This window comes from Neoarius graeffei, chromosome 1 (genome assembly GCF_027579695.1).
Source record: "Neoarius graeffei isolate fNeoGra1 chromosome 1, fNeoGra1.pri, whole genome shotgun sequence".
Taxonomy (NCBI): Eukaryota; Metazoa; Chordata; class Actinopteri; order Siluriformes; family Ariidae; genus Neoarius; species Neoarius graeffei.
In genome coordinates this window covers 25,894,072-25,903,842 of record NC_083569.1, presented here as the reverse complement: position 1 = coordinate 25,903,842, position 9,771 = coordinate 25,894,072, and the positions used below count along the sequence as shown (strand labels likewise).

Here is a 9,771-nt window from a genome sequence, read left to right as displayed (position 1 = left end):
AGCTGACAGCCGATAATAATGATTTACATAGGGAGTGTGAGCTCTTGAAGACCTCCCTTGATGATTGCACCGAACGGCTAGAGAAAGCCGAAATGGTTGCTAAGAGGGCTACCCAGGAGCAGACCCCCCAAGAGCAGCGCAAGGGGCGTGAAAGACCCCCAACAATGTGCCAAAGCTCAGAGCGGGAAGAGGCGTCCGAACCGGACACCGTAAATGATCTGGTCGAGAACCAGACATCCCGCCAAACTCCATCAACTCACTACACGACCCCGTCGTCGCCTAGCCAGGATGGAGCCGCCCTGCGCTCATCCCGAGCCCAGGCCTGTAGCACACCTAGGTCAGTGCGCTTCAGTCTCCCTGATCCATCTTCAGATGAATCAGACCACGAATCTAGTGCGAAACGGGAACAACACCAGAGTAGCTTAGATCGTGAGTGCTCAGAAGAGCCAAGAAGGTCGCACAAGGACGTGCACCAAACCCTTCGCTTACGGCAAATTGACCTACTTGCCAAAGATGTTGAACAATTCGATCCCGACAATCAAAGAACTAATGTAAATAACTATTTACAAGAAATTGATCGATGCCTGATGGACCTGCCGAACGCCACAACACGTGAAAAACTTAGACTAATCTGGAAGACCTCCAGTAGTAGCGTTCGTGCCTTTTTAGAGACACTACCCCCAAACATTCGCGATAGTTATTCAAAACTTCGCAATTACATGAGGGAAGAATATGCGCCATACACGGACGAAACCTCTGCGATATTGTGTGCATTACAAGTCAAACAAAAACGGTCTGAGGCGCCTCGTGAATATTACAGACGGCTACGTACTGCCTATTTCCAAGGTAGTAGTGCACCAGGGTTGGAAGAAGATAGAGGTTTCATATCTCTCTTCTTACATAACCTCCACCCAAGCGTGCGGACCCATGTCACACTGACGTGTCAACAAGGTCGCTATTCGATGAGAGAAATTAGGCGCCTAGCCCAAATGACCTGGGAGACCATCGTCAAAACCGCAAACGATAATGAACCCAGAGTCCTTAGCCTCCAGGGTGAGGACAAGCCCCCGCTAACCTTAGAAGGAGGTGAAGCTCCAAAAGGGGGACCCACCTGGAAAAATTCCGGTCCAGCCCGATCCTTGCCGAACCATCACAAGGGTGAGTGGAAAAATCGACAAGGTAAGGCCAGGAGGGACCGAGGGCGAGTCCACAGTGACGATGGCAATCGCCCATCACATGAAAAGGGTCGTAGGGAACAAAACGGTTGGCAGCAAAACCGTCATCCCCGCTCTGACCAGAAATGGCAGAAGCGTTCCGACCGTAGCTCTAAACGTAAGGGTAGAGACGACCAACACAGTGACTCAGACCAACCTGGTGAGTTCCACTCAGAGCTGGACTCTTTAAAAGCCCAGTTGGCTGAGATTAAAGAACTGTTACAGGAGACGTCAGATCCCTCAACAGATAAAACAAAAGAGCCCAAGAAAAATGGCAAAAAGCTATTTGCTGGCATGACTAGGCCAGGAACCACGGGTATATCTCGTGAAAGGGGGAGGAGATCCCTCTGAAACAGCAGGCGAGGGTCAGGATGTAGGGCCCCCCCTGGTGGTGAAGGCAAACACAAAACGCACCCCTCATGTGCGCTAAAGTCTTCACCACCATTTCTCAGACACACGGCTCTCACAAGGCGACCCAATCCCAACCAAGCCCTGCGACATAAACTTAGTCAGCTTCACACAAAACCCCACAGTCGTTGGATCCCACAAAATATGCACAAAACCGTTGTGACGAGATTAGTGCGAACATCGATCAACCGAGTGCCACGCAAGATCAAATTTCTGATGAACTTCAGTTCATGTCTTTGAACACCGAGTCCGATGTCGAGACACCTGACATCGCGACTCCCCCTAGTGGCAAAAATCTCCCTCTATCCATCGACTCAGACACAGACACCCATTTCACCGCTGGTGTAATGGCTGCGCTGTGGAACATGTTAGGCGTCGAGGCGAAATTCCATATCGCGTACCACCCTCAATTCTCTGGTCAGGCTGAACGAGCCATTCAAGCCATTGTGAACATGCTGCGAAAGTATATCACAAACCATGGTAAAATTTGGGACGTGAAACTTCCCTTGGTGCTAAGGGCCATTCGGTCCACCCCTCATTGTGCCACTGAAGTCACACCCTTTGGGATGATGACTGGGCGAGAGTCGGTTCTTCCCCCGCATCTCCTATACGAACCAGAGGCCATGAGCGTCGCGATTGCATACACCGCACATCATGTCGCCGACCTACGACGCCACCTACAGTCAACCTTTACAGGTGCCCAAAAGAATCTCGATTCGAGAGTAGGGCGACACAAAACCTACTACGCCCGAATCTCAGAGAAGTTCCTACCACCCTGGTCGAGACCTTTCAATCGTGGGAAAACCGTTCCCTGTCGCATATCACATTAGGACATCTAGGCCTAATCAAACGCTTTCATATCGATTTCCACGATAATCGAATCAAACCTTTTGAACAGTCCTCACTCCAAAAGGGGGTGGACGACAGCTAGGCCCATCCTGTCCACATAGCTTGTACGCATCACTCAACCATAAGCGTACACTAACATTCCCGGTCAGACTTCACCAACTCAATGAAGTAATAACCCTTCAGTATAACATGGTAGATCAAATACTAAAATCCGCTATTATTATTAGTGTGTATTCATCACAAATACACCTGGCATATAGTCTTGGCAGTGCTATCCTCACTTTTGTGAATCCACAAAACTTAGAGATGTGCACCTTCACGAAAGACATCCACTGGGTCTGCCCAGGCAACCCATACATAACACTACACACCTAGCTAGATAAGATGGTCTGTGTCCCCGACAGCTAGCCGCAGTAGCGCACGCTTTCTAGCCAGACCACCCACTGCTATCACCTTCCCAGAAGATTAGGTTTGCCAACCCAAACACTAATACTTCTTTCCTTCCTTCATTTCTTCTCTTTTCTTGTTTTTTTTATGCATAAGAAATTGAACACTACATGTTTCATGTTCCATGTTTAATTTTTTTGATGTGGTTTTGATCTAGTTAGTTAGATAGTGATTATATGCCCAAAATGCCCATAGTGATTATATTATGCCCAAAATGCCTCTGTCTCCAACTGTCTTACTGGAACTCACAAGTTTACAGTCTTCACAGGACACCATGGACTGCACAGGACAAGTCTACCTCAAGGACTATGGACACGGCGATGATACGATACGGTGCTCTCAGTGCTACGACTCTGTCATACCCCTGAGACCAAAAGGGGGACTGTAGGTATCATGCCGCCATCTTGTGTCAGAACTACAATTCCCAGTCCACTTCCGTGTGACCTACGTCACGCGTGGGCGGGATCATCTACGTCATCATACAAGGAAACATAAAACAATGGGACAACGCTTCCATCTTTGTCTCTCACGTCTGGCTCCCGATGAATCTGGACGTATAAAGAGGCGCTCTCCACCCAAAAGGACGTCTTCTTTCTTGCAAGATCCATCACTCAGCGCGATTTTGCTTCTTATCCTTGGCAAAGGTAAACTCCAGAGTCGCGCGATCTTTAAACTCAACCTGAGTTACAACCGGTTTACTTGCATTAGAAGTGACGTCACGACTGCAGCCCAGGCAGTTAAAAGTTAAGAAGCGATTGAATCCTTTTTAACTCAAAAGCGCTGTGCATCTGATTCTGATCAGAGACTTTTCCTCATGAACGCTGAGGTTCGGACCAAGAATCCTCTGCTTTCCACGGGACCCACCCAAGTGCTCCGCTGGACCCGAAAGTTTTCTACGCCTCCATCACGAGCGGCTCACGTGCTCCCACGGCGAGGCCCGAGACTACACCAGCGAATAGTTCTTCATATCTTGCTAAAGGCAGGATTAAGTAAGATTTTGGCATTTGGGCATAATTAGGATAGTCTTAGGAATTTGCTTTTATTTGAAATAGTGTGAATTTAAACCCAGGTTTATGTTACACTGTTAGACACGCAGCGTGTTGATTTATTTTGGTTCTGTGTTCTCTCAATTGTTTAATAGATAGGCTGCGCATGCTTCTCTTTTATTCTTACTAACATTATAATTTCATTATTATACATCTTGATGTCATTAAGATTTCAGTGGATTCAGTATGGTTATGAGCTAGTGGGTTAGCTACAGCTTCCCTTTTGTCTGCTTAGCAACACAAAGCTAATCAAGGCCTACCATATGCTCAGCAGGCCATCAGGCCTGATAAACCACACCTCAGCTAGAAATCCACAAGCTAGCTTTTAGTTAGCTACGGCTAATACCCTTGTCTTTAGCAACACGTGCTCAGTAGGCCTCACCAGGCCTAACAAACACACTTTAGCTAGGCCATAGGGCCTTTAGCAAACTCACACTAGCAACACAAGGCTAAACACAGAGCTAATCCTTTGTTCTGTTTAGATAACATTCTTTTGTTTAGCTACCAACAAGCTAGGCCTCCACCACGTGTAGTTAGCTACACGAGGCTAAACACATGGTCAAGTCCTTCACACACACACACACACACCTCACTGCTTGTATATATTGATTTTTTTTTTTTATCTTTGTATAATAAAATCATTTATTAAACAAACTGTTTATTTGTGAACAACAATATCTGAAGTCCCCAATCTTCTCAAAGAATTCAGAAAGGGTGCATATGTTATGTAATATGGTAAGTGATTGTAATAATTTGGAAATATACCATAATCTAGCTGTTTGGTAATTTATCCAGGATTAATGGTATGATTCACTAAATGATTCATTGAACGATTCACCAAATGATTCACTAAATGATTCATTGAACGATTCACTAAACGATTCATTGAATGATTCACTGAATGAGACTGATTCTATGGTATGATTCAATTCAAACGAGTCAAATTAAACGATTCAATGGGATTGATTCATTTTAATTATTGACCTTCAAAATTTAATGAGACTGATTTAACGAGCTTGATCACTTAATATCAATAACTAACTGATTGCACCCACACTGTCAAGGGCCGATCTAGAGATGAAAATATAATCAATTCTAGAAAAAGAATGATGGGGATGTGAGGAAAAATGTGAAATCTTTCTCTCATGGATTAGTGACCCTCCATGTGTCAAATAACCCGAGGTCTGACCAAAGCTCTGTTGTTGTTTTTGCCATTTTTGATAAAATATTATTTCCAGATATTATTTGTCAAGATATTATTTGTTTATTGGTGACCTTGTTAAATTAATAAAGAAAAAATATTTCTTTCTTTGCCCGACCTAACTTTTCCCTATTTCCTGGTTTTCTCCATGCTCAACAAGCAGCTGGACTGTAAGTCTGCAGTAATTCTTTCCCCTACTTTTTCATTAGACAGATCACACAACACTCAGCTTTTCCTTTTCAAAATTCAACAATCCCCACTCCCTAGTTACTTACTTACTGACAGCTGAATCCTTTTGAAAAGAGACATCGTCTTGGGGGCGTGTGAGGGGGGTCCATGCAAAAAGCTCAATATTTCTAACATTTGACCACCAAAAATGTTATCTATCTATCTATCTATCTATCTATCAGAAATGCTCATTGGTCAGACATTTCCCTGCCTGTTTGCAATGGATAATAAAGCTGTAAAGGTGTAAGAGATTGGCCAAGGCCAAATTACCCTATACCAGCTTTCTGGACCTCCAATACAGTTTCACTAACCTGATCCAGTGTTAAATGTAGCTCAGGTTTCTCTTCATTAACATATAAAGCTTTTGTGGTTTACTAATGATTGCTGCAGAGAAGCATATTAATAAGTTCAACTGTGTGTGTTTTTTTTTTGTAGGTTCTGTTCTGGCTGAGTTGTACATTTTTGGTGGTCAAGTATTAGAAATATCAAGCTTCTTACAAAGAATCTCCTCCAACCATTTCGTGCACCCCTGAGACAATATTTCTCTTCAGAAGGATTCAGCTGTGTTTACTTTTCTGGATTTTAATATTTGGAAGTGGTACATTTAAAGCTGTTAACTGCAGCCAGTTATTGCTTCTCTGCCTTTTGGCTAAGATCAAGTGTAGTATCTGTTCTTATCAGTTTAATATCTGATATGTTCTTTAACAAAAACGTTATATTAAACAGGTTTTTAGAACATGGAGCTGGATTAGGGGCTTGCTCTTTCTGCTCCATCAACCTGGTATTGCAGTACCTCCAGGAATAGTGCCCTTCTTGAAAAAAAAAATCCTATGTCACTTTCATGTTTGATGTGTTTTCTGAATGATGATGATCAATTAAATTTATCATTTTTTTTTAGAGCAGAAAGTTGGAATAGGGGCTTACTCTTTCTGCTCTATAAATCAACATGGCATTGCAGTAGCTCTAGAAATGGTGACCTTATTAAAAAAATTACAGCCGAATCCTTTTGAAAAGAGACATAATTTTAGGCGTGCAGGGAAAGAATAACTGCAGACTAATGGTCCAGCTGCTTGTTGAACATGGAGAAAACCAGGAAATGGGGAAAAGTTTTGGAGCTATACCAAAAGCTTGATATTTCTCATCTTTGACCACCAAAAATGTTCAGCTCCCCCAGAGCAAAGCCTGTAAAAATAAGTTGATCTCATTAACATTCCTCTCCACAGAAATCTTTAGTAAAAGGCGAAAGATTTATGTGTCAATGAAGAGAAACCTGAGCTACACTTAACACTGGATCAGGCTAGTGGCACTGTATAGAGTGTTTTCACATGATGTCATCAAACCGAAAGTCAGCCATATTAGAGGCATTGGACACATGAACAGCAAGGCAAGCTTTGTGAATTTTTCAATAAACAAACCAAATAACGGTGAATTACTGCACAGTTTTGGGTTGCCACAATCGCTCAGATCTTGAGAAACATCTGCACTTCTAACGATTACCTAAAATAATCAAAACTCAGGGAGAGGAAACCAGAAAATTGTCAGAGGAGTGTCATCATGTCTGGCTTTCCAAACTAAACCAGGATCTGACCGACAAAAATCCGCACAACATAGTGTGTTCAGTTCACTTTGTATCAGGTCTGAGTTTTTTTTTTTTAAGTTTTAATCAATGTCTTAAAATTAAGCATGACACCATATTTCTACTGTCTAGCTGTGATGGTGCTTCTGTATGTTCTCTTGAGAGTAAGCTAAAGTTAAAAATCACAATCATCCATCTGCTGTCAGCTGAGGTAGGCCCACAGGGGACGTGGACGCATGACCTACAGTATATCACTGTACATGTAATGTACACAGTACACACCTTTGCTTTCACCAGACATTTGTCACCAAATTTCCGTGCTTTTCATTCCCTGACCCAGCCACAGCACATCTGGTTATAGGCTTCTAGTCCCTTGAAACACTTCAGATCCTCAGCAGTATATGGACTTGGCAAATAAATTAAATAGCTGATGATGTCTGGGTATATTACAGCGGGCAGCAATGCATTGTCTTCACTCAGTTTCTCTCCCATTTCATATTTTTCCAGGCTGTTGATTAACTGCAGTTTCCCCAGATAGTAGGCTCTTACACTGGGCTCTAGGCCTTCTACATGCTTTCTAGCAGCTTCTGTCTTCTTATTGCAAGTTTCTTTAACCAATACGATTACAAAAAATGTGATTTTTTTTTTTTTCTGGATGAAATGCAAGCACTGTTTATGGAAATCATAACCACCAACATGGCACACATCCAGAACTTTTGTGTTTTGGTGATGTTGGTGAAAACGCTATTGGAGGTCCAGAAAGCTGGTATAGGGTCAGATGGCCTGGGCCAATCTCTTGCACCTTTACAGCTTTCTTAGCCATTGCAAACAGGCAGAAAAATAAATAAGCCAATAAGTAAATAAAAAGAAAATAGGTGGTGTTGTGTGATCTCTCTCATGAAAAAGTAAAAGAAAGAATTACTGCAGACTCACAGTCCAGTTGCTTGTTAAGCAGGGAGAAAACCAGGAAATGAGGAGTCAGACCAGATCAAGCAAAAAAAAAAATATATATATATATATATTTTTCCCTTTTAAACAAAGTAACTATTTCTAGAGCTACTATAACGTCATACAGACACACAAAATAAAAGAAACAAACCACAATTCTATCTGTATATTTTTAAACATCTATTTATTATTATTTAGAAAACAAAAAATTAAATTGATTTACCAGAAAAAAAAAAGTAGCTCATCTCTTTTAGTTTTTAAACAAGGGCACCATTCCTGGAGATACTGCAATACCAGGCTGATGCATGGAGCAGAAAGAGCAAGCTCTTATTCCAGCTCCCTGTTCTAAAAATCTGCTTAATATAACATTCTCATTTAGAGAACATATCAGATATTAAACTGATAAGAACAGATACTACACTTGATCTTAGCCAAAAGACCGAGAAGCGATAACTTACTGCAGTGAACAGCTTTAAATAAACCACTTCCAAATATTAAACTCCAGAAAGGTAAACACAGCTAGACTCCGCCCCCAACAGCTGGATCCTTTTGAAGAGAGACATCGCCTTGGGGGGTCACAATATTCTGCTCCGTTGTGTTCCACCAAAAGAGATCCATCATCTCTCCAAAGCCCAGACTTTTAAAATTTGAAGTTTAGAACTGTAGTAATTAATTAATTAATTAATTAATAATAATAATAATAATAATTCATTTGATTAATTGAAAATCTTGCATGTGATGATTAACTCATTCTACCAATTTGCAAATGTGTTTTATTGGCTGTCGGGAGGGTGTATGTTCCTTTCCCTCATAAACGGCAGTGAAACCCATCCGGAGCCTGAAACCCTGCGTTCCATGAGGCTGCAGGGGGAGTCGCTCTCTTCTGGGTTAGCTGCAACTAGTTTAGAATGCGAATTTAAGCTGAGATGTGATTGGTCTAACGGTAAAACAGCACGAGCGCTCGAGAACTTTTTTGATACGTTGAAAGCTTACATTATTACTTGGCAACAGAGTGCATCTGAATTCTGATTGGTTGTTGTATCTGAATTCTGATTGGTTGTTGTGATATTATTGCCCTTCTGTTGTTCACGTCGTAAAATCAAGGAGCCTCTAAACCGATAATATTTAGGATTGTGATATTGAAATGACAATGGTTTTCACCCACCACATTTATCAATGCCCAATCATTCTTACGCTGTGATTGGCAAGATACAAACGTGTCATGAATCACACGTGAACCCTGTCATACAGTGATTTCTACCCTTTCAATTGATAAATGAGGGCTATTGCGTCATCCTCGTTAGTATAGTGGACAGTATCTCCGCCTGTCACGCGGAAGCCCGGGGTTCGATTCCCCGACGGGGAGACTTTAAAAATTTATTAACTTGTGCAGCAGGGGGATGGAGTGGTTCGCACTGTCGAACCACAGCAAGAAGGTTCTAATATTTCTGAAGTCACAGAAAAATGTTAACTCACCGAGTGAGAGCCACAGACACATGAATATACCCGTGAACATGACGAATGGTCTCAGCTGAATGAGAATATTCTTCCTGTGCTCTGATATATTAAGATCATAAAGGTTCCTGAAGCTCCGCCCCACAGCATCACATGACAGTGTCACCAATGTTATTGACTGATTGATGATTCTTACTGAATAATCCTGGCTTTACATTCAGCCTCATATATGGAACCTGATTTTAGCACATTGTAAGCAAATGCAAACTGGAAGCAGGAACAGCTAATAGTCACAACTACGCAGTGCAAATAATTTAATTTTAAAACTAATTATTATTCAATAATTACATCAGGATTTTATTTTTAAAATCAGGTTTCTGGTAGACAGTTGTGGTGAAC

The 9,771-nt window shown here is 42.0% G+C and overlaps 4 non-coding genes across 4 annotated transcripts; 2 read left to right on the top strand and 2 right to left on the bottom strand.

Moving 5' to 3' along the window:
- The first annotated feature begins 6,022 nt into the window (after window positions 1–6,022).
- Window positions 6,023–6,207, top strand: LOC132897191 (U2 spliceosomal RNA). Its single transcript, XR_009656264.1, has one exon. It is a non-coding gene; the product is annotated as a U2 spliceosomal RNA (small nuclear RNA).
- A 349-nt stretch (window positions 6,208–6,556) lies between these two features.
- On the bottom strand, window positions 6,557–6,671 carry LOC132895977 (U5 spliceosomal RNA). Its single transcript, XR_009655892.1, has one exon. It is a non-coding gene; the product is annotated as a U5 spliceosomal RNA (small nuclear RNA).
- Window positions 6,672–8,177: 1,506 nt separating this feature from the next.
- On the bottom strand, window positions 8,178–8,368 carry LOC132897052 (U2 spliceosomal RNA). The gene has a single exon (XR_009656228.1). It is a non-coding gene; the product is annotated as a U2 spliceosomal RNA (small nuclear RNA).
- An 843-nt stretch (window positions 8,369–9,211) lies between these two features.
- On the top strand, window positions 9,212–9,283 carry trnad-guc (transfer RNA aspartic acid (anticodon GUC)). The gene has a single exon. It is a non-coding gene; the product is annotated as a tRNA-Asp (tRNA).
- The last annotated feature ends 488 nt before the right edge of the window (window positions 9,284–9,771 follow it).